Source organism: Rhinoderma darwinii, chromosome 5 (genome assembly GCF_050947455.1).
Source record: "Rhinoderma darwinii isolate aRhiDar2 chromosome 5, aRhiDar2.hap1, whole genome shotgun sequence".
NCBI lineage: Eukaryota > Metazoa > Chordata > Amphibia > Anura > Rhinodermatidae > Rhinoderma > Rhinoderma darwinii.
In genome coordinates this window covers 29,796,640-29,821,979 of record NC_134691.1, presented here as the reverse complement: position 1 = coordinate 29,821,979, position 25,340 = coordinate 29,796,640, and positions in this window count along the sequence as shown.

Sequence of the window (25,340 nt, the reverse complement as noted above, 5' to 3'; positions counted from 1 at the left end):
GAGTCTAATGTGTGTGTGCCAATGTCCTGTTTGCCAACGTGTTGTTGTCGCCAATGTTAGATATTGGATTCATACGTTTTTTTCTCCTTGTAGAACCACCGACAATTTGGAGGACACAGCAGAGGAGACTGACGTGGGGGAGGCTATGGGAGAACCTCCTGCTCCCAATGTCCTGCCGCCCAGCCCCGAGCCGACACCCCAGGAGCCCGCACCAGGGCAGTCTGCACGGCCGGTCACCTCTCCAGCCCAGGAGCGCCCCGTGCGAGCCCGCAGTCGGCGTGTTCGTGCACCACAGCCCTCCACAGCAGCCCAGGTCGATACTCGGGTACTCGACTATCTGAGGCGAGCGGCAGAAGAGGACGGGAATGATGCCTTCGGCCGCAGCATTGTCCCCCTCCTACGCCTGGTGCCCATGGACCGTATGGGCCGTCTGCAGGCGTCGATCGTCACTTTGATCGACGCTTGCAGACCGCCCCACAATCCCCATATGTGTTTCACGGCGATAGAGCAATGGCGAAATGCATACATGCCGCCATCCACGCCCCAGGTGGCTGGCCAATTCCACCCTGTTCCCCAGATGGGCCGGCCGCATCCATACATGCGCCCTATGGCTCCCCACTTCGCAGGGCCCACATTCCACCCACCACATCAGCACCACTATGCTGGCGAGGAACAACCTACCCAGCTCCAGGTCCAGCATAGTGGTGCTGAAATGCAGGCATATGCCTCCCCAGGACAACTATACCAACACCTCTGAGTGTGTTGGTGCCAATATATTTGGACGGCACTGTTGTGTGTGGTGCAGGCCTGGCCACGTTTGTTGTGGGATCACTTTTTTATTTTGTATTTCGTTACACCATGTTGGTGTCTAAGTTTTTGTGCCCAAAATTTGGGTTTGGTCCTAATCCGAAAATAAAAATATTCATGGTTAATGGTTTGATTTCGTTGTATTATTCATTTATACCACACAACACAAGGTTTGCCACACATTTCCTTTGCCTACACTCTCACACACTTCTGGCCTTTTGGACCAATGCATGCCCATGTGATATGAGGTTTTAGTTAATCTCTCGGGGTTTGACATGGCTTGAAAGGGATTGCAAAGTTTAGGTCCTGCCATGGGCCCGAAGCAAAATAAGTACACTTGCAATTGGACTTCCCTAACTGGAGTCCGCACAACAGGATATATGGGGAAAGTAAGTCGGCAACTGTGTAAAGTCCTGCTCAAACCCCGAGAGATATAAGCTCACAACCCGCGTCAAGGGTCCTCATGTTTTGCGAGTCCCTACCCCAACCCCAACCCCCAAAATAAACCCCCCCAAAAAATGGCCACATCTCACGTGGGTAGTGAAGCCTCAAAAGAACATTCACCCCTTCAAAGGTCATCAGCCCCCCACGGTGCTGGTCCAGATGGGCACTCAAAATATGCGGCAAAAGTATCACGCACTCGAAGGCCGGAAGAGACAGATCGGCCTAGAGGATTCACCGGGACATTGTCAGTGGTGCCTGCATGTGTTAGGATATATTCTGCATCAAAGTTAGCATCATTAATGTGGCAGAAGTTATGCAGAACTACACCCGCTTGTATAACACATGTGACATTCGGCATGGACAATTGCATTGTTGAGAGAAAGACACGCCACCTGTTTGACATAATGCCAAAGGCACATTCCACACATCGCCGGCGGAGATTGAACATGCGCCGACGGTCATCCAAGCCCCTTCTTGCAAAGGGACGCATGACTTGCCTTGTGAGTGCAAACCCCTCATCCGCCACGATAACATACGGGATTGGGGGCCCGCTGGAGCCCGGGAGGATGGAAGGTTCCAGCACCGCCAATCGCCTATTCACGAGTCGTTTTCCCATTCTTGATGAACGGAATATGCGTGCATCTGCGGAGCTGCCATACGAACCAATGTCTACAATACTGAAACAATAATTCGTGTCCGCCAAGGCTAACAATACCATAGAAAAATACTGCTTGTAGTTAAAGTATTGGGAGCCACTGCATGGGGGCTTTCTCACACGAATGTGTTTGCCGTCTAGGGCACCAATGCAATTTGGAAATTCTGTAGCTCGAAGAAATCCCTCTGAAATACTTAGCCACTGTTCTGTCGTGTGCTGAGGCATGACCGTGCTCTTTAACCTCTGCCACAACACGACACAGGTGGATATGACAATGAACTAAATGGTGGTCACTCCCAAAAGAAATTCAAAATGCAACGAATGATAACTATTGCCTGTGGCCAGAAATCTAGAAAACAACGAGAAAGAAAAACAAAGGCAGAACACATGTTAGTGGGGGGCTGGTGAAGCAGACAGCGGCATGGACTAAGTTTTAGCAGTTTCACACAAACCTCAAGGTCACAAGCAGCCGTTCCTCGGCCGAAATGCAGCGTCTCATGTTGGTATTCTGGTAGGTGAGACCAGAGCGAGTTTGCGCAAGCAGAAGGTCAAATGTGGCCACAGACATGCGGCAGAAGGCACGAAATTTGTCTGGATGCCGGCGTAAGTCCTCATACAGGGTATGAAAATGGCCTTTTATAGTACGTTGGGCCACAAGTGGATGAACCCAAATGCGACTTCTTACAGGCGTTTGGTCCTGCAGCATGTGTCGGCGCTCGCCAAACCGACGTGAGATCATCCAGACAAAAAGCACACGCGCCAGCGCTGGCGAAGCCATAATAGTTGGGTGGCAAGGCAATTCCAACGTGAAGGGAAAAACACACACGGTGGTTTCTGCAGAGGCGGAAATAAGGTTCTAAACATGCTTCTACCAGCAAGCATGGGTTGGGCCAGCTGGCCTATTTGTAGGCTGGCGTACCACTAATCCCCTGTGCGTTTTTTACGCGCAATGCAAATGCTAGTCGTGCGCGCGTTTAAAACGCAACAAGGCTGCGTATACGCAGTGCATACGCAATACAAACGCGCGCAAAATGCAGCGTTTTTTGCGCGTGCAAAACGCACACGCTAGTGTAAATCAGGCCTCACACAGTGGACACACTGCGTGAAAATCACGGACTGTCTGCACGGCCCCATAGGCTAACATAGGTCCGTGCGACGCGAGTGAAAATCCTCCCTAAGAGGGTTGTGCAGTGGAAAAACATGGTGTAATAGAGAAAAAAAAAATCCCCCAAAGGTCTTTTCTGACCTTTGAGGGACAAGCCATAATAATAAAAAAAATTAAGTAAAATAAAGTAAAAATAAATTAAATAATAAATACACATATAATACCCACACAAAAAAAACATTCCCCACGCCAATCATTGTCGTAACGCTAGCACTGACCCAATTACCCTAAAACAGACATGTGATATATCAAAATTTACGGTAGACAATGATCACAAATAAAAGGTCTATTTTTGGGTAAAACTATAATTTTACCAGAATTTTTTTTTCTAAAATGTAAAAAAGCATATTTTTTTACTATTATTTTCAAAAAGCCCCAATATTCTAAAATAGCATAAAGGATGTGTATAAAAACACTAAATAAAGAAACCTGCATTGTCTACGAAAAACATTTTGCAAATATTTCATAGCGAGCCCATCAAATAAAAAAGTTATAGTCGTTTAACTAACACGTGCTAAAAATGTGCCTAGTCCTGAGGGCTCAAAACAGCCCGAGCCTGAACCGGATAAACGAAAACTAGCGAAAAAATGGACTGTCGCAGGGTAATTATTGGAGGAGAATGTTACAATTGGTCACATTCTGTGGTAAACTTTGGTCAGTTGCAGTTTGACAAATTGTGTGTAGTTTCCAATCCACAACCAAACTGTCAAACCTGCACTGTCTGTGCTGAGTAAAAGCTCAAGTTGCTCCATTTGAATTGCGTCTCCTCTTCCCATTCTTCCATGCGGGTGCGGCGTCATCCCCCCTTCCTCCACGTTACAGCCTCAACATTGGAATTGTCCCTTGTACTTTGTTGTGGCTTTTGTTGTCATTTGCTTCTTACTGCTACTTTTCCCTAGAAAATATTCCTTCCCTCTGTTTTCCCATCCTGTCAGTCGCTGACTGACAATCGCTGGCTGAGTAGGGTTTTGCATGTCGCTGTTACATAATAAATGGATATGTTATTTTAACAGCTGGCATTGCACTTATCTAAAGACAATACATTCATTCATTATAATCATTTTCACAAGGCATTTTCTACAATCTGCATTTAAGACTCTTCGGTAATGTTTGATTTTGGCTCCGTGTTGTCATACATGCCGTTTAGTGAATAATATTATGACTGTTCCACAGCAAATATCACACTGCCATTGCTTGTGCGTGTGATATGTAAAAGATAGAACAAGGGAAGTCCCTACTTTGGATATAGTCCAAGCACAAGGGTACCTGTAGCAGTTCAGACAGTAGTAACGGGTAGGCTCAGATGGGACCTTGGCAGCAGACACCAGGCGTGGTGTAACACAGCAGGCGTGACCGATGGCACAACACGACTCCAACTTTCTAAGACACAGGAACAACGGTAGCACGGGATACAGGATACAGTTAGCAGGTACGGGAATACTGGGAACTGGATAACACTAAGGTACCATTTGCAAGACTAACACGGGTAAACACAACAACGCTCAGGCAATGAGTGAAAGGGCAGAGCCCTTTTTATAGTCCATGGTGATCATAGGTAAATTGATAATTATTTTCATGTGCGCTGGTACTTTAAGGCTGGGCACGAGCATGCGCACCCTACAGGACACAGCAGAACAGAGCGGAAGTGAGCGCTCACACATCTATGGCTGTAGCCATCAGGGGGTGAGTAATTCCGACGGTCCGCGGCCGTGGACGCTGCACTCAATAATACAATGCAAGTCTGTAAGAAGTTTCCTCCGACCACCCCTGTCTCCCCCCATCAGCAGGATATTTGTTGTTTTACACCTACCTCGGTATGCTATCTGTATACTAATGTTAAAAGATAATATTCATTCTGTCTCCCCTAGGGGGAGCTCACTGTATACTGATTAATTATAGGACCTGTATAAATCCATCTGCAGTGAGCTCCCTCTAGTGGCTGCAGGTAGATAGAATTTTATAATTTAGATAAATGATTATGTGAAGGAAAGCAGGGGATCAGAAAGTCAGAAAGAATTATGTACCCATCTAGATTAAATTGAATAATAGATATGTTTCTGCCCTAGACCACCCCCGGTAACACCTTTGCCACCAAAAACCACCAGGAATATTATATAATATTAAGTGTTAACCACTAAAGCCCCTAAACCTCTAGGGATACTAAATATTAATTAATAAACGACCTTATACCACCATGTGTGACGGACATCAATATTAACCACTTTAATCCACCTAGACCACCAGGAATATTAGATATTAACCATTAAAACACTCTAGACCATCAGTGTACCTTCTATAGAGGCAGACCAGGCGACTGCTATGGTGCCCGTGCTGAGAGGGGGACCCAGCATAGTAATTGCTTTGCCTGCTTCCTAACAGATAGTAATGGCATTTTCCTGCAGCTGCAAGTAGGGGGCACTCACTGCATAGAGATTTTTACAGCTGCCATTGAGATTAATAGTAGCAGTATCAATCCATATTCTCTAAAAACTGATTATGGTGGACATTAAGTTGATAAAGAAAACTGGTACAGTTGTTGGAGCACTCGGTGGGGAATGGGGCCCATTTTATTTTGCTGTGGGGCCCTAGGATTTCTGTGTACTTCCCTGACCACCAGGAATTTCTGAGCTGATTCAATTCTTAATACAGCTTCATAGGGGTCAGAGCTATGAAACAGAGCTACAAATCCCCTGCATAGACATAAATCTAAAGGGAACCTGTCACCAGCATTTCACCTATTGAACTCTACTCACCCCTCTCTGGCCGCTGCTGTCAAAAGTTCATTGCCGTTATTGCCGTTATCTCCTAAACTTCTCCTCCGACTGTAAATAACGGTCTGCAACCATTTGGCACCTTTTATTGTAATAATCCAGCAGTCTCAGTCGTTCCTCTTCTTATGCCCACCCACCGCCAAAAACTGATAAGGAGGTGGGGTTAACTCGGAAAGGCTTGAAGAATGAAGATATGACTCTTTTCAAATGAAGATACAACTCTTATGCTCATTAGCATACAGCACAGTTCCCTTTAAATAATAAAATTGTGGCTACCTGCAACCACCACTAGAGGGAGTTTAATAGATTACTGCATATTGTTTTTACTGTGAACAGAATAATAAAACAGTCTGCTGAAAGCTCCTAAGCTCCCTCTAGTGGTGGCTGCAGGCAGCCAGAGTTTCATCATATAACTATGCCTATGCAGAGGATTTGGAGCTCTGTCTCATAAAAACTATGCTCTGACCGCTATAAAGAGATATTAAGAAATTAATCTGCACAGAATGTCGTACCTAAAAATGAGATGGATTTAAAAGGTGGAGCTTCATTTTAAGCTTTATTTACATAAAATTGGAAACCCGTTTAAGACTTTTCACTTTGCCATTATAAGAGATGTATCAAGTTGTGACATAATTATACTGGTTTTAGAACAGTCATCAGTATAAGAGACATTTATCACAATTTGTGAGACACAATATTTCACAGAGATCACTTAAATCAAGGAGTTTGTTAATATCATTATTATAATTGGTGATGGAATAATAGCAATATCCATTAACACCCATTTTGCTAATGATCTTCTCTTTTTTTCCTATCAGTTGACTTGTAACAAAAGCTTCTGAGGTTCATTAATGTTCCTATGAACCTAAAACTTATAATGAGCCACAAATGGCTTCTGTTTGTGAAGTGGAGCATCAGTTTAAAAAATTCCTTAACATTTCTTCTTCATGGTTACATAATCTCTATGTAAGAAATCAATACCCGGGCTATTGATCGGCCTCCTTATGGTAGTTTCATCTGACACTTTACTTCGTTTTACTGCAAAAAGCAGATAAGGTAATTGTGTTTTAACTAATGTTACAAGTAGTGGCAGATTAAGTGTGCCATGGGCCCTGGGCTGTTCACACAATTTGGGCCCCCTCCTTCCCCCTCACACGCAATTCAACCCCCCCCCCCCCCCCCCAACCCACTGATACTGTACCCGTCAGTGCCACTGACCTGACGGATACAGGTTTTAGCTGGCTCTGTATTCAGGATATAAAGCAGCTGTATCTCAAAAAGTAAAAATTATTTTTAATAAAAAGTATTTAGAAAGTTGCACCAAACACACTGATACTGTTTTATTAAAGAAAAGAAAAAAGAATAATAATAATAATAATAATAATAATTAAAAAAAAAATTAACACCTCTCTTTAAAGTATTACTAAACTTTTAACATGTCATAGTGAAATGTCAGAACTTTTAATCGGTGGGGGGGTTCGAGCACTGAGACCCCCACCGATCGGTAAAGTGAAGGGCAGAAGCACACAATTAAATGCTGCGCCGCTTCGTTTCTGATCGGCATTCCTCGGAGTGGTGTACGTCCGTACACCGCTTGCTCGGCTTTCCAAGAAAAGCAGATCAGAAACGAAGCGGCACAGCAGTCACCTAAGCGTTTCTGCCACTTTGTTTTAGCGATCCATGGGGGTCTCAGTGCTCGGACCCCCACCGATCAAAACTTCTGACATTTCACTATGACATGTCAGAAGTTTTTTAGAAGTTTAGTTACACTTTAAAGGGGTTTTCACATGAGGGAAATTTATGACATGTCCTGTGGATCCTGTCAGATAGGTGCAGTTCCCAGAGGTGGGACTCGCATCTATCTCTAGAACCGGGCCCCCTAATCCCTGTTCTACCTCTTTCTGCTATCGCAGACTATGGACTTCCTGACTATGGACTTTCCGTAACTCATAGTAGTGAATGGCAGTTACGGAAGCAGCGTATCATGTGAGCTACGCTGTTTCCGTAACTACCATTCAGTTCTATGTGACTTACGGAAACAGGGTACCAGAACCAAGCTCAGTACATAAATACAGCATCAGAACCAAGCTCAGTAAATATATACAGCACCAGCACAAATACAGCTCAATTTAGTGCAACCCCTGCTGTATAGGTTTGTACGGCGTAAAGCTACAGCTCCCAGCATGGCCGAACAATGGTAAGGATATGCTGGGAGTTGCTGTTTCCCCCAAAAAAATATCATATCACCCATAATCTCACTGGAGATCATACAGTGACTACAGTACTGATTAGAGGCAGAGTAAACATTTACATTAAGTGACTCACTGGTGACGTCTCAGATTCTAGTTCTTCTTTTTCTCTTTTCTTCTCCATCCGGTCCAGACCTCTATGACTTCTCCCGGCCACGACCAATTTCTGCAGTTTTCCACTCAATGTCTTGGGCTTCTCACTTTTCAAACATTTCTGCATCTATAAACAAGGATAAAGTTAACATGGTGCCCCACAATACTTCCCTATATATAATAGTACCATACATTGCACCTCTAATTATAATAACGCCATACACTGCCCAGTGTAATAGCAGGAAGGAGGTGAAGGGAACAAGTGAGCCCTAATCTACCCACCGCCCTGTCCCTGCCTACTTGCAACGACCCGCCCTAGGCGACGGGGTACAACTTGGCGGCGGTCCCTACGCTGTCTAAGTGCAAGGGAGTACAAACAGGGAACACGCAAGGGAAGGGGCAGTAGCCCACGGAACGCCGCAAGGAAACGGAGCGGTGAATGAGTGGTCAGGATCAGGATGTAGTGGAGTATACCAACGAGAGCACGGAGCAGGAAGCAAGCCAGGGGCAAAGCGAAGCAGGATAAGCGGAACTGCAGCAAGGCAGAAGCACGGCAGAAGCAGGCTGGAGCAAGGCAGCAGTGGAGCCAGGAATCCATGAAGAATAACAAGCACTGAGGAAGAGAACAAGGCAGGTATAAATGGACAGGGGGCGGAGCTAACTCCGACTGACCAGGCCGCGATAGGCTCTCCCACTCCTGAGCCTGCCACCCTGGTTGGTGTGAGCCGGTGTCAGTCTAAGAGGTCTGGCCTCAGGTGTCGACTGATTAATCCCGGGAGTATACACAGACGTAGTACCTGGCAGATCCTTTACAGTACTCCCCCTTTTATGAGGGGCCACCGGACCCTTAATAAGAGGACCCGGTTTAGTGGGGAAGAGAAGGTGGAACCTCCTGATCAATACCCCAGCGTGAACATCACGAGCAGGTACCCAAGTCCTCTCCTCCGGCCCGTATCCTCTCCAATGGACCAGGTACTGAAGGGAGCCCTGGATCATCCTACTGTCCATAATCTTGGCCACCTCGAATTCCACCCCCTCAGGGGTGAGAACGGGAACAGGAGGTTTCCTCGAGGGGGACCAGGACGGGGAGCAGCGTTTAAGGAGGGAGGCATGGAAGACGTCATGTATGCGAAAGGATGGGGGCAGCTCCAGACGGAAGGATACAGGGTTGAGGACTTCAATGATCTTATAAGGTCCAATAAATCGGGGAGCAAACTACCTGGACGGGACCTTAAGGCGCAAGTTCCTGGACGACAACCAGACCAGATCCCCGACGACAAACCGGGGGTTAGCAGAACGTCTACTATCAGCCTGAATCTTTTGTACGCTCTGGGACGCCTCTAGGTTCTTCTGAAACTGGGCCCAGACCGTGCACAGTTCCCGATGAACGTCCTCTACCTCGGGATTATTGGAACAACCAGGAGAAACGGAGGAGAACCTTGGGTTAAACCCGAAATTACAGAAAAACGGGGAGACCCCTGACGAGTTACTGACCCGGTTATTCAGGGAATATTCGGCAAGGGGAAGGAATGAGACCCAATCAAATTGACAGTCAGAGATGAAACACCTTAAATATTGTTCCAGGGATTGGTTAGTCCTTTCCGTTTGGCCATTAGTTTCGGGATGGAAGGCGGAGGAGAAGGACAGATCAATCTCCAACTTTTTACAAAAGGCTCTCCAAAATAAGGAAACAAATTGTACCCCTCTGTCAGAAACGATATTGACTGGGGCCCCATGGAGACGCAGGATGTGTTTAACAAACAAAGAAGCTAACGTCTTGGCGTTAGGTAGTTTCTTAAGGGGCACAAAGTGGCACATCTTGCTGAAGCGGTCTACTACCACCCACACCACCGACTTGCCCTGAGATGGAGGCAAATCGGTGATAAAATCCATGGAGATATGGGTCCAAGGTCTCTGGGGAATGGGCAAGGAACGTAGTAAGCCCGCAGGTCGGGACCTATGGGTCTTGGACCTAGCACAAACCTCACAAGCGGCGACGTAAGCCCTAACGTCTTTAGGCAACCCAGGCCACCAATAGTTTCTGGTAATGAGGTGTTTGGTACCCAAGATGCCAGGATGACCAGATAGTGCGGAGTCATGGTTTTCCCTGAGTACCCTTAGCCGGTATTGCAGGAGGACAAACAGTTTGTCCCCAGGGAGGTTCCCGGGAGCTGAACCTTGATCAGCCGCGATGTCAGAAGCTAAATCAGAATCAGTGGCAGAAACGATTATACCAGGGGGTAAAATACACGCAGGATCCTTCTCGGAAGGAGGATTGGCCATGAAACTACGTGACAGTGCATCAGCCTTAATATTTTTGGACCCAGCCCCATAGGTAACCAAGAAAATAAATCTGGTAAAGAATAGTGCCCAACGAGCTTGTCTAGGATTAAGCCTCCGGGCAGATTCTAGGAAAACCAGATTCTTGTGGTCAGTAAGGACCGTTACCTGGTGTCTGGCCCCCTCCAGGAAGTGACGCCACTCTTCAAAAGCCCATTTAATGGCTAAAAGTTCGCGGTTGCCAATATCATAGTTACTCTCCGTGGGCGAAAACTTCCTAGAGAAGTAAGCACAGGGGCGGAGATGGGTGAGGGAGCTGGTACCCTGGGACAAGACGGCCCCCACTCCCACCTCGGATGCGTCAACCTCCACAATAAATGGCTCCCTTTGGTTGGGCTGAACCAGCACGGGGGCCGAGATAAAGCACTGCTTGAGGGTCTCAAACGCCTGGATGGCCTCAGGGGGCCAATGGAGGACATCAGCACCCTTGCGAGTAAGGTCCGTAAGAGGCTTAGCGACGACCGAGAAGTTGGCAATAAATCTCCTGTAATAGTTAGCGAACCCCAAAAAACACTGTAGCGCCTTCAGGGAGGCAGGTTGGACCCATTCCGCCACAGCCTGAACCTTGGCATGGTCCATGCGGAATTCATGAGGAGTGAGGATTTGACCTAAAAATGGTATCTCCTGTACCCCAAAGACACATTTTTCGGTCTTCGCAAACAGATTATTTTCCCGGAGGACCTGGAGGACCTTCCTGACATGCTCCACGTGGGAGGACCAGTCCTTGGAAAACACCAGTATGTCATCAAGGTACACTACAAGAAAATTACCCAGGTAATCTCTCAGGATTTCATTAATAAAATTCTGGAAGACGGCAGGGGCATTACACAACCCAAAGGGCATGACCAGGTATTCGAAATGACCTTCGGGTGTGTTGAACGCAGTTTTCCACTCATCCCCCTCTTTGATGCGGATAAGGTTATATGCCCCCCGTAGATCGAACTTAGAAAACCATTGGGCCCCCTGAACCTGATTAAAAAGATCCGGAATCAAAGGAAGGGGATACTGGTTCCTTATGGTGACCTTATTCAGGTTCCGATAATCAATGCACGGCCTAAGACCACCATCCTTCTTCCCCACGAAGAAGAAGCCAGCACCTACAGGAGAAGTCGAGGGGCGAATGAAACCCTTGGCCAGGCATTCTTGGATATACTCCCTCATAGCTTCACGTTCAGGACATGAAAGATTAAATATCCTACCCTTAGGAAGCTTGGCACCAGGCACCAAATCGATGGCGCAATCGTAATCTCTATGAGGGGGCAACACCTCGGAGGCCTCCTTAGAAAACACATCAGCGAAGTCCTGAACAAACTCAGGAAGCGTGTTTACCTCCTCCCGGGGAGAAATAGAGTTAATCGAAAGACATGACATCAGGCATTCACTACCCCATTTGGTGAGATCCCCAGTATTCCAATCAAACGTGGGATTATGCAGCTGCAACCAGGGAAGACCTAATACCAGATCGGACGATAATCCCTGCATCACCAGTACAGAGCACTGCTCCAAATGCATGGAGCCAACAAGGAGTTCAAAAACAGGAGTATGCTGAGTAAAATAACCATTAGCAAGAGTAGTGGAGTCGATACCCACTACCGGGATAGGATAAGGCAAATCAATAAAAGGCATTTTTAGAGACATAGCAAATTCCACAGACATGATATTAGCAGATGAGCCAGAATCCACGAAGGCACTGCCCGTGGCAGACCGGCCAGCAAACGAGACCTGAAAGGGAAGCAACATTTTATTGCGTTTCATATTAACGGGAAATACCTGTGCGCCCAAGTGACCTCCCCGATGATCACTTAGGCGCGGAAGTTTTCCGGCTGTTTATTCTTGCGCCTGGGACAGGTGTTCAGTAGATGCTTGTCGTCCCCACAATAGAAGCAGAGACCATTCTTCCTGCGAAACTCTCTACGTTGTCGAGGGGACATGGAGGCCCCGAGTTGCATAGGTACCTCCGAGTCCTCCGTGGAAGAGCGAGGAGACGGGACCTCGGGGGGAATCGCAGGGAAGTCAAAGGGGAACACATTGAAACGTTCAAGCTGACGTTCCCTGAGACGTCGGTCAAGTCGTACTGCTAGGGCCATAACCTGGTCTAGGGAGTCAGAAGAGGGGTAGCTAACCAGCAGATCCTTCAGGGCGTCAGATAATCCTAACCTAAACTGGCACCTTAGGGCCGGGTCGTTCCACCGAGAAGCTACGCACCACTTTCTAAAATCAGAACAGTATTCCTCAACAGGTCTCCTATCCTGACGTAAGGTCACCAGCTGACTCTCGGCTAAGGCAGGCCTGTCAGTCTCGTCGTAAATGAGTCCGAGGGCAGAGAAAAAACGATCAACGGAGGAAAGTTCAGGGGCGTCAGGAGCCAAGGAGAAGGCCCACTCTTGGGGCCCTTCCTGGAGTCGGGATATAATGATACCCACTCGCTGGTTCTCGGAACCTGAGGAGTGAGGTTTTAGGCGGAAATAAAGTCTGCAACTCTCCCGGAAGGAGAGAAAAGTCTTACGGTCCCCTGAGAACCGGTCAGGTAACTTGAGGTCGGGTTCTAGAGGTGAGGTGAGGGGTACTACTAAGGCAGCGTCACCCTGGTTGACCCTCTGAGCCAGGGCCTGGACCTGTAGGGAGAGGCCCTGCATCTGCTGGGTCAGGGTCTCAAGGGGGTCCATGATAGCGTCAGCGTAGGAGAAATGGTAGACTAGGTATGGGCTTGTTATTATGTAATAGCAGGAAGGAGGTGAAGGGAACAAGTGAGCCCTAATCTACCCACCGCCCTGTCCCTGCCTACTTGCAACGACCCGCCCTAGGCGACGGGGTACAACTTGGCGGCGGTCCCTACGCTGTCTAAGTGCAAGGGAGTACAAACAGGGAACACGCAAGGGAAGGGGCAGTAGCCCACGGAACGCCGCGAGAAAACGGAGCGGTGAATGAGTGGTCAGGATCAGGATGTAGTGGAGTATACCAACGAGAGCACGGAGCAGGAAGCAAGCCAGGGGCAAAGCGAAGCAGGATAAGCGGAACTGAAGCAAGGCAGAAGCAGGCTGGAACAAGGCAGCAGTGGGGCCAGGAATCCAAGAAGAATAACAAGCACTGAGGAAGAGAACAAGGCAGGTATAAATGGACAGGGGGCGGAGCTAACTCCGACTGACCAGGCCGCGATAGGCTCTCCCACTCCTGAGCCTGCCACCCTGGTTGGTGGGAGCCGGTGTCAGTCTAAGAGGTCTGGCCTCAGGTGTCGACTGATTAATCCCGGGAGTATACACAGACGTAGTACCTGGCAGATCCTTTACACCCAGATTATAATAGCACCATACACTGTGTCACACACACACACATAGTGACCCCCTGTAGATAGTGCCCCACAAATAGCCCCCCTGTTGATAGCGCTCTACATATAGCCCCCTGAAGATAGCACTCTATATATAGCTCCCCCTGTATATAGTGTCCTACATATAGTCCCCCTGTAGATTCTCCCACATAAAGCCTCCCCTGTAGATTGTGCCCCACATATAGCCCCCTGTAGATTGCGCTCTACATATAGCACACCCTGTATATAGTACCCTACATATAGTCCCCCTGTAGATTGTGCCACACATAAAGTCTCCCCTGTAGATTGTGCCCCACATATAGTCCCCTGTAGATTGCGTTCTACATATAGCACACCCTGTATATAGTGCCCTACATATAGTCCCCCTGTAGATTGTGCCCCACATATAGACCCCTGTAGATGGCGGTCTACATATAGCGCCCTACATATAGTCCTACTGTAGATTGTGTCCCACATAAAGCCTCACCTGTAGATTGTATCCCACATATAGCCCCCCCTCCTGTAGATAATGCCACCCACACTTTTTAGTTGAAAACAACAAAATTTATATACTCACCGTGATCCCGTTCCCGCGCTGTGCTGTGTCAATGCAGGCCTGCTCTCTTCTGAGCAGGTCTGCTGGACCTGAGCGACGCCATCGCGCCGTTGAAAGGCACTGACTGGCAGGGCAGAATGACATGCCCCGTCAATCAGCAGCGCCCTTCAACAATGGAAGCTGTGCGATGACGTCATCGTGCCGCTACCATTGTTGATTGGCAGGACAGAATGACTCCCCCGCCAATCATAGCCTTTCAACAAGTTGAAAGGCGCAGATTGGCGGGATAACTCATTCTGCCCTGCCAATCAGCGTCATTGTAAGGCGCTGAATGGTTGGGCACGGAACGTACCTGGCCATTGAGCGCTTATGCATGTAATTGTACCTGTGTTCTATAGACGCAGGTACAATTAGTGCAGGAGAGGGTGGCGCCGTCGCCCCCTCAGAGAGTCAGCAGGGTGGACGTTGCGGCCCTATTCCCTCTCAGCCCGCCCCTCATCCCCATTAGCGGCGCTAGCACGCTGCAACGTGTTTTTTTTTAAATAATTTGGTTTGGGCAGTTCGACCCATATGATAATCCGCCACTGGTTACAAGCAAAGTGACTGTAATCTTCAGAGGCCTTGAATGAAACATCTAACTTTTCACCCCTTGGTGCTGCAGCCATTTTTCGTTTTTTAATATTTGTTTTTTCCTCCCCGCATTCCAAAAGCCATAACTATTTTCTGTCAACATAGCCGTATGAGCTTAAAAGGGGATGAATACAGTCCCAGAAAACATCAGAAGTAGATTTTAAGGGCAAATTTATTTGGATCGAATTGGACGAGTGATTCGCTCGATTCGACCCGAAACAAATTTCGCGAAATTTGCTTATCCCTAGACACAGCCTGTTGATGTGGGGAATTGTAACATCCAGTTGTCAATTTATTCATACATTTCCAGAAGGAATAACAGAGTAGTTGCAGAATCGTTATTACAACGGGAACACAAGTATTAACAAAAACCACAGTGGTGACGCGTCCATAGTAATGTAACACAATGCCGTATCCTCCAATGGCTGCCTTGAGATCTCACCACAGTCTATACCCACAGCCACATTACATGGCACGTTGTAACAGAATGTCGACAGAAATAATACTACAGACTTTTTTCAGAGCTTCAACTCTCTATAAAGATGTATGGTGCACTTCCTTGGTGAAGGGCTGTGGGGCCCCCGTAACGTTCGATTGCCCAAATGGACAGTCCGCCCATGAAGGATTGCGGTATCAATAAGCAAAAATTGTATGTGTTTTTAGTCGCATTGTATCATGGTTGTGAACTGTATCACTACCAAGTGTGCGTGAACCAGATCTTCTAGATAATTCATCCAAATGTCCTAAAGATTATGTTGAGAGGATACAGAGAGATTATATAAAATGGTACTCAATGATAGATTGAACTCCTGAGTCATTTTCGCTTGAAGGCAGAGACTTTAAGATATCATTCAAAGTAATAATCAGTATAACTCAAAGTAATGACGAGCAGTTCACAGATGTTAAGATTAAGTGGCATTAACAATATTTATAAGAATTTTATGTAGCTTTTGGCTCGGACCGTAATAGAATATGCTTAATATAAGAGAGCAGATTAAAATAGAAGAATACATTTCAGTACAAGACTGATGTAAGTAATTATTGGTTAACCACTTCAGTAGTGGGGTATTTAAAGGGGTTGCATAGGGTTATAAAAACATGGCTGTTTATTTCCAAAATCTACCACACCCACAGGTTCTGTGTGGTATTGCGGCTCAGCTCCATTTTCTTCAATGGAGCTGAGCTGTAATACTAGACAACCCATGGACAGCTGTGGTGTCGTTTATGGAAGAAAGCAGCAATATTTTCCTATTTCTGTACAATCGGATAGAGTAGTATTGTTTTAGTACGTGTTGGTATAATGACTACTTTATTTGTTAAAAGGGTTCCTTAGGATAAGGCATGGCATCAATGGGTGATCAAGGAGGGTCCAATACCTGGGACCCCCATTGTCTGCTCATTCATCGGCTGATTGTTACCGGGTTTACACAGGGCAATGATCGGGAACAAGCATTCTGTGAATGCTCGTTTACCTGATAATTGGCCCGTGCAAAAGGGCCTTTAGGATCTGAACGACTTTGACAAGGGATAAATTGTGATGGCTGGACAACTGGGTCAGAGCATCTTAAAAATTGCAGATCTTGAGGCGTGTTCCCAGTATGCAGCGGTTAGAACCTACCAAAAGTGGTCCAAGGAAGGACAACCAGTGACCATCGACAGGGTCGTGGGTACCCAAGGCTCATTGATGGTAAAAGAACTACTGTTGCACAAATTTCTGAAAAAGTTACCGCTGGCTATGATAAAAAGGTGTCACAACACAAAAGCATTGCAGCTTGTCGAGTATGGGGCAGCGTAGTCGCAGTGCCTACAATGTGTATTAGAACTGGACCATAGGGCATTGGATGATGGAGGCCTGGTTTGAAGAATATTTTTTTCTTTTTTATCACGTGGACGGCCGGGTGCGTGTTTGTCACTTACCTGGGGAAGAGATGGCACAAGGATGCACTATGGGAAGAAGACAAGCCGGTGGAGGAAGTGTGATGCTCTGAGCAATGTTCTGCTGGGAAACCTTGAGTCGTGGAATTCACGTGGATGTTGCTTTGAAACGTACCACCTACCTAAACATTGTTGCAGACCATGTACCCCCCTTCATGGTAAATGTATTCCTTAATGGCAGTAGGCTCTCTCAGCAGAATAATGTGGCTTGAGGAACATGACAAAGTGTTCAAGGTGTTGACTTGGCCTCCAAATTCCCCAAATCTCAGTCCGATCGAGTATCTATGGGATGTGCTGGAAAAACAAGTCCAAGGCCCCACTGCGCAACTTACAGGACTTAAAGGATCTGCCGCTAACGTCTTGGTGCCAAATACCACATGAACCTTCATAGGTCTTGGGGAGCCCATGCCTCGATGGGTCAGAGCTGTTTTGGCACTGCAAGGGGGGCCTACACAAGGTGTAAGAAGGTGCTTTTAATGTTATGGCTGAACAGTGTATATGGTTTGGGTGTGTAAGGTTGGGTTTGGCATCTTTGCAATTTTTGTGCTGTATCTGCTGTTTATATGTTTAGAACATTTATATTTTTTGCATCTTTTTCTCTTGTATACGGCTTTATTTTACCCTTTAGCGGTTATTAAGGGTAAAATGTAAAAATAAAAATTTATTTTTACCAAATTTTTATTGCTCTCATCAAAGTTACAAAAAAGTGTAAAAATGTGTCTCCTTTTCCATTACGCTCATTTTAATGTATGACATGTAAGGTTCAAGGGGTTGGAGCGTTCTGTGTTTATGGTTAGCGGAAACTGCATTCTTTTTTTACTTAATTTGTATTTTTTTTTCTTGTTTAGTACATGCATTTTGTTATGGGTTGTTATTTGTATATAGGAAAATGTCCCTAATAGTGTGACTGTAACTAGCTCCTGTTAACTTTGCCCTCTAGTGAGCAGGGTCAGGAGTGCGTAGCCCTATAACTCTACATACGTGGCGCAACAGAGTTATGTGCAAAATTGTTCAATTCTCCACAAACGGTTAAAAAAATTAGGGAAAAAAAAGACAATTCTCAATAAAAAGCCGCTGAAAAATGTCAAGTTATTGCCAGACTGGTGGAGACTGAAGATTAGTGAGGATTAAGCAACAGAGTAAGACGTTACTAATGCTGAATACTGATAATGTCCAAGACTGGAAGATAGAAATACAGAGACGTCCAGTACAGGGAAGAGGAATGAGAATATTCCAGCATCTGCTTAATAATTGGGATAATTTCCAGGATAGCTTACCGTTCAGACCTTTGACGTCCTAAGACAACCCGAGGTGCTATAGACAAAGAGGTTGCAAGGAGCTCTTATGTTATGGCAAATAATCCTATTTGCATTACAGGGTGGACAATTTGGTAAACTAAAGCACCATTTGATTTTATACGGTCACTTGAAGTTTTTTCTTAGTGACTCGTCCTTATAAATATGTAAATAGTGCAAGGAAAACATTGCAACTATGATTTATCGCAGAATTGTTGAGAATGATTTCATGCGGAATTGCTGTGGATTTCATCCTTTGTAGCAGTCGGCGACACATCCGCAAATGTTAAACATACAGATTTTGTAGCGGACTCGCTGCGGACAAATCTGTAGTGTAAAATTACGCCATCCACTCTTATAATGTCTAGCTGACCCTGGTGCATGGCTCTGAGATTTCGGATACACTTACATCAGTTTTACAGAGCTGTGATACAGCCATAGTTTAGCATGAGCATTAGTTGTGCAGGAGCGTAGTAGGGGATGCAGAGGCAGCAGTTACACTCAGGCCCTGGTGCCTGAGGCTGGGTTCACACAACCTATTTTCAGACGTAAACGAGGCGTATTATGCCTCGTTTTACGACTGAAAATAGGGCTCCAATACGTCGGCAAACATCTGCCCATTCATTTGAATGGGTTTGCCGACGTATTGTGCAGACGACCTGTAATTTACGCGTCGTCGTTTGACAGCTGTCAAACGACGACGCGTAAATGGACTGCCTCGGCAAACAAGTGCAGGGCACTTCTTTGCCACGTAATTTGAGCTGTTCTTCATTGAACTCAATGAAGCACAGCTCAAGATTTACGAGCGTCTCAGACGGCTCGCAAAATGCGAGGAGCATTTACGTGTGAAACGAGGCAGCTGTTAACAGTTTGTCTTTTCACACGTAAATGCCTCTCATCGTGTGAACATACCCTAAAGGCAACCTCTACCATATAGGAAAACCCCAGTATTTTAAATGGTTCATGGTAGGTGGGGGTCCTGTTATAGATTAAAAGCTCCTGGGCCCTACATCATTCTACTGAACCAAACTACGTCATCATCGGATGCTGCGCTTGCGGGGTTCCCGCTCACAGATCTTTGACATTGAAAATATCTGGCATGTCAAAAGTTTTCTTTAAGACAAGAGGTGTATACCATAAATGCAGAGATGTAAACCTGGTAGAGCCCTTTGCAGGGTAATACTCGAGCAGCGGGTAGCGGCAAAAATGTGAGTTGGCTTTTCAAGAGGAACGGCTTCTATTCAGACATATATTAATACCAGCACCTATAACTGTATACCACAAGATTATATAGTAAATCAACATATAATTAGTCCAATATATCTTTATTAGTACATGTATAACAAAAAATAAATAATAAAGACTGTCTCATAAAACCAATTAAAATCACATCAAAGACAAAACTAAGGTGGTGGTCGAACTTACAATATCACATATAGGGCAGATTCAGACGAACGTTGCGTTTTTGCGCGCGAAAACAACGCGGCGTTTTGCGCGCGCAAAAACCATTTGACAGCTGCATGTGTCATCCGTGTATGATGCGCGGCTGCGTGATTTTCGCGCAGCCGCCATCATAGAGATGAGGCTGGTCGACGCCCGTCACTGTCCAAGGTGCTGAAAGAGCTAACTGATCGGCGGTTAACTCTTTCAGCACCCTCGACAGTGAATGCCGATCACAATATACAGCAACCTGTTAAAAAAAAAGAAAAAGTTAGTACTTACCGAGAACTTCTCTCCCGGCGTTGCCTTGGTGACGTGTCCTTGGTGACGCGCCTCTCGACATCTGGCCCCACCTCCCTGGATGACGCGGCAGTCCATGTGACCGCTGCAGCCTGTGCTTGGCCAGTGATTGGCTGGAGCTGTCACTTGGACTGAATTGTCATCCCGGGAGGTCAGACTGGAGGAAGAAGCCGGGAGTTATCGGTAAGTCAGAACTTCGTTTTTTTTTACAGGTTCATGTTTATTGGGATCGGTAGTCACTGTCCATGGTGCTGAAACAGTTTAACTCTTTTAGCACCCTGGACAGTGACTATCTCCTGACGTCGCGTACCGGAAATTTTTTTGCCGGGTTCGGCCAAAACGAGTTCGGCCGAACCCGGTGAAGTTCCGTTCGGTTGTCCGCGTTCGCTCATCCAAAAAGACACTCCGTTTGGATGTTTGGAAACAGAAAAGCACGTGGTGCTTTTCTGTTTACATTCATCCTTTTGACAGCTGGTGCGCTGTTTCAGTCGGTTCGCACGGAAGTGCTTCCGTGCGACCTGCGTGGTTTTCACGCACCCATTGACTTCAATGGGTGCGTGATGCGCGAAATACGCGGAGATATTGAATATGTTGCGTTTTTTGCGCAGCTGACAAACGCTGCGCAAAAAGCACGGACTGTCTGTACTGCCCCATAGACTTGTATTGGTCTGTGCGTGGCGCGTGAAAACCACGCGGCCCGCACGGACCGAATACACGTTCGTGTGAATCCCCCCTTATAGTTATAAAGTGCCCTGAGGTGGTGGTCATTGTTGATGCAATTTTGCACAAGATGGGTCAGTCTGATATGGTGGCATTATTTGTGTGTTTTTTTTGGCCTGATACTGGTCTACATATGTTTATACATCTCTAATTGTTTCTGGTAAACATTTGTTGCCATTGGGTGTATATATATTGTGTTCTTGTCTTTCATAGGGGGTTGTTTTTAAACCTATGCACTATCCCACTTGGGAATATTGGCACTTTACAGTTGAATTGTTTCTAATATATATACATGGCCGGCCTTAGATATGTTCGACCAGTGCGGTCGCACAGGGCGCCAGCCGCCACTCTGCAAGAGGGGCGCCAGCGAGTGTGTGTATCCCCGTGCCGTTGCAACTACCAGCGGGGATACACACACTAACTGCAGTCGCCTTTCAACACGGGCGCTTCTTCACTTGGTGTCCGTCGCTACCGCTGTAGCAGCCAAAGCGGCTGCTAGCGGTGACAGCGGGCATGAGAGCGGTGGCGCCGCTAGCAGCTGCTGCGGCTGCTATAGCGGTAGCGACGGCACTATAGCAGAGCAGGGAGGTATCTCCCTGCTCTGCTATCTACTTGCGCCACTGTAGCTCCCTGAAGGAGCGGAATCCCCATGTGGCCGGGGATTCCGCTCCTGGAGCGCTGCTTGATATATGGACAGTGACATCAGGGGAAACTCCTGAAGCGGAATTCCTGGTCACAGCGTTGCAGACTCTATGACCGGGTATTCCACTCCAGGAGAAGCCAATGACGTCATGGACACAGATGACAGGAGCTTCCCCTGGAGTGGAATCGACGGTAATAGCGTCTGCAACGCTGTGACCGGGGATTCCGCTATATGGACAGAGGCATCAAGCAGCTCTCCAGGAGCGGAATCCCCGGCTGTGCTCCTGCACAGTTGTCCTTTTTTGAATGTCTATTGCCCGCCAGCTATCAGGGTCATTTCGTAGTCCTTGCACTACCTACAAGAGGGCTGTGAGCAGTGTGGCACTACCTACCAGGGGGCTGTGTGGCACTACCAACCAGGGGGCTGTGAGCTGTGTGGCACTACCAACCAGGGGGCTGTGTGGCACTACCTACCAGGGGGCTGAGGGCTGTGTGGCTCTACCAACCAGGGGGCTGTGTGCTGTGTGGCATTACCAACCAGGGGGCAGTGGGCTGTGTGGTACTACCAACCAGGGGGCTTTGGGGCACTACCAACCAGGGGGCCATGGGGCACTACCAACCAGTGGGCTGTGTGGCACTACTAACCAGGGGGCTGTGTGGCACTACTAACCAGGGGGCTGTGGGGCACTACCAACCAGGGGGCTGTGTGGCACTCCCTACCAGGGGGCTGTCGGCTGTGTGGCACACCCTACCAGGGGTCTTTGCGACACTTCCTACCAGGGGGCTGCGCGGCACTCCCTACAGGGGGCTGCGCGGCGCTCCCTACAGGGGGCTGCGCGGCGCTCCCTACAGGGGGCTGCGCGGCGCTCCCTACAGGGGGCAGTGTGGCGCTATCTACAAGGGGGCTGTGTGGCGTTATCTACAAGGGGGCTGTGTGGCGCTATCTACAAGGGGGCTGTGTGGCGCTACCTACAAGGGGGCTGTGTGGCGCTACCTACAAGGGGGCTGTCTGGCGCTACCCACAAGGGGGCTGTGCGGTGCTACCCACAAGGGGCTGTGTGGTGCTACCCACAAGGGGGCTGTGTGGCGCTACCCACAAGGGGCTGTCTGGCGCTACCTACAAGGGGCAGTGTGGTGCTACCCACAAGGGGCTGTGTGGCGCTACCTACAAGGGGCTGTGTGGCGCTACCTACAAGGGGCTGTGTGGCGCTACCTACAGGGGAAATCTGTGAGTGGGGGGCTGATGGTCATTTTACTGTGAGTGGTGGGCTGATTGTCATTTTACTGTGAGTGGGGGGCTGATGGTCATTTTACTGTGAGTGGGGGGCTGATGGTCTTCAAGTGGTTTCCACCTCTGACCTCCAATTGAAATTAATAGGAGGAAGAAAATACCTGCGGCGCCCGTTTGGAGCTTTTTTTCCAGCGTCTTTTGCATTCGCTTCAACAGCTTAAAGAGGCTCTGTCACCAGATTTTGCAACCCCTATCTGCTATTGCAGCAGATAGGCGCTGCAATGTAGATTACAGTAACGTTTTTATTTTTAAAAAACGAGCATTTTTGGCCAAGTTATGACCATTTTTGTAGTTATGCAAATGAGGCTTGCAAAAGTCCAAGTGGGTGTGTTTAAAAGTAAAAGTCCAACTGGGCGTGTATTATGTGCGTACATCGGGGTATTTTTACTACTTTTACTAGCTGGGCGTTCTGATGAGAAGTATCATCCACTTCTCTTCACAACGCCCAGCTTCTGGCAGATCACACTGTGACGTCACTCACAGGTCCTGCATCGTATCAGACGAGCGAGGACACATCGGCACCAGAGGCTACAGATGATTCTGCAGCAGCATCGGCGTTAGCAGGTAAGTAGCTACATCGACTTACCTGCTAACTCCTCACATCACATCCCCACAATAAAAATCAGTGTTACCCATGTCACACTATACACTCTCAGCTCTGCTTCATATCCTTGTATCGCTAGTAGCATTTCTTACCTCTTATCTCCCGGGCTGTGTATCAGGGGGAGAAGACAGGTTTATTGTCCCGTTATACGCAGCCCAGGAGATAAGAGCCATCGCAGAGCTGCTACTAGTGATACAATGCTATGCTTCAGTGTCCGGAGGATCATACAGACCTGGGTAAGACACTTGCTTTCTATGGTGGGGGGCGGAGGGACGGAGGTTAGATGACAGTGGGGACAGGGAGATGATGGTGTAGTGGGTAGGAGATAATAATGGAGGGTGGATGACACTGAAGGAGACATTATACTAGGGGGATGATAACTGGGGGAAAAGAGGATATCTGAAAGGAGGGGTAGAGGAAGGAGAGAGGATACCTGGGGGAGGGGGAGAGATCTTTAAGGCTATGTACACCTCTTTTTTCATACAAAAAAGTTTATTAGTGTGTGTTATGAAACTTTGTAAATACTTTTTATTAAAAATAATTTTTACTTTATGTGATACAGCTGCTTTGTATCCTGTATACAGAGCAGCTGTATCGTGCGCAGAGACCTGTATCTGTCAGGTCCGGGGGACTGACGGGTTCAGTGTCGGCGGGCCAGGATCCACCTGTTATCGATCAAATCTAAATTATGAACAGGGACACGCAGGACCCGCTGACCTGACAGATAAGGCCTTATTCACACGACAGTGAAAAAAAATGTCCTTTTAAAACTGATCAACTGTCAGTTTTTCATGGCCATTTTGCATCAGTGTGTCTCTAAATTTTCATCCGTTTCAAGTCCATCTGTCCGTTTTTAATGGCCGTTTGACATCCATTTTGCATCAGTTTTTCATGGCCGTTAAAAAAACTGATGAATTTCATTGGTCAGGCTTTTTTTGTCCCAGCCCCCTGAAAACACCCAAAGGAAGGTCACATGTTCACCTAGACACTATTTACAGCCTCCCTGTATATGATGCCACACACCTCCCTGTATATGATGCCACACACCTCCCTGTATATGATGCCACACACCTCCCTGTATATGATGCCACACACCTCCCTGTATATGATGCCACACACCTCCCTGTATATGATGCCACACACCTCCCTGTATATGATGCCACACACCTCCCTGTATATGATGCCACACACCTCCCTGTATAGGATGCCACACGCCTCCCTGTAGATGATGCCACACACCTCCCTGTATATGATGCCACACACCTCCCTGTATATGATACCACACACCTCCCTGTAGATGATGCCACACAGCCTCCCTGTAGATGATGCCACACAGCCTCCCTGTATATGCCACACAGCCTCCCTGTATATGATGCCACACGCCTCCCTGTATATGATGCCACACACCTCCCTGTATATGATGCCACACGCCTCCCTGTATATGATGCCACACGCCTCCCTGTATATGATGCCACACGCCTCCCTGTATATGATGCCACACAGCCTCCCTGTATATGATGCCACACAGCCTCCCTGTAGATGATGCCACACAGCCTCTGTATATGATGCCACACAGCCTCCCTGTATATGATGCCACACAGCCTCCCTGTATATGATGCCACACAGCCTCCCTGTATATGATGCCACACGCCTCCCTGTATATGATGCCACACACCTCCCTGTATATGATACCACACACCTCCCTGTATATGATGCCACACGCCTCCCTGTATATGATGCCACACGCCTCCCTGTATATGATGCCACACGCCTCCCTGTAGATGATGCCACACGCCTCCCTGTATGTGATGCCACACACCTCCCTGTATATGATGCCACACACCTCCCTGTATATGATGCCACACACCTCCCTGTATATGATGCCACACACCTCCCTGTATATGATACCACACACCTCCCTGTATATGATGCCACACACCTCCCTGTATATGATGCCACACACCTCCCTGTATATGATGCCACACACCTCCCTGTATATGATGCCACACACCTCCCTGTATATGATGCCACACACCTCCCTGTATATGATGCCACACACCTCCCTGTATATGATGCCACACACCTCCCTGTATATGATG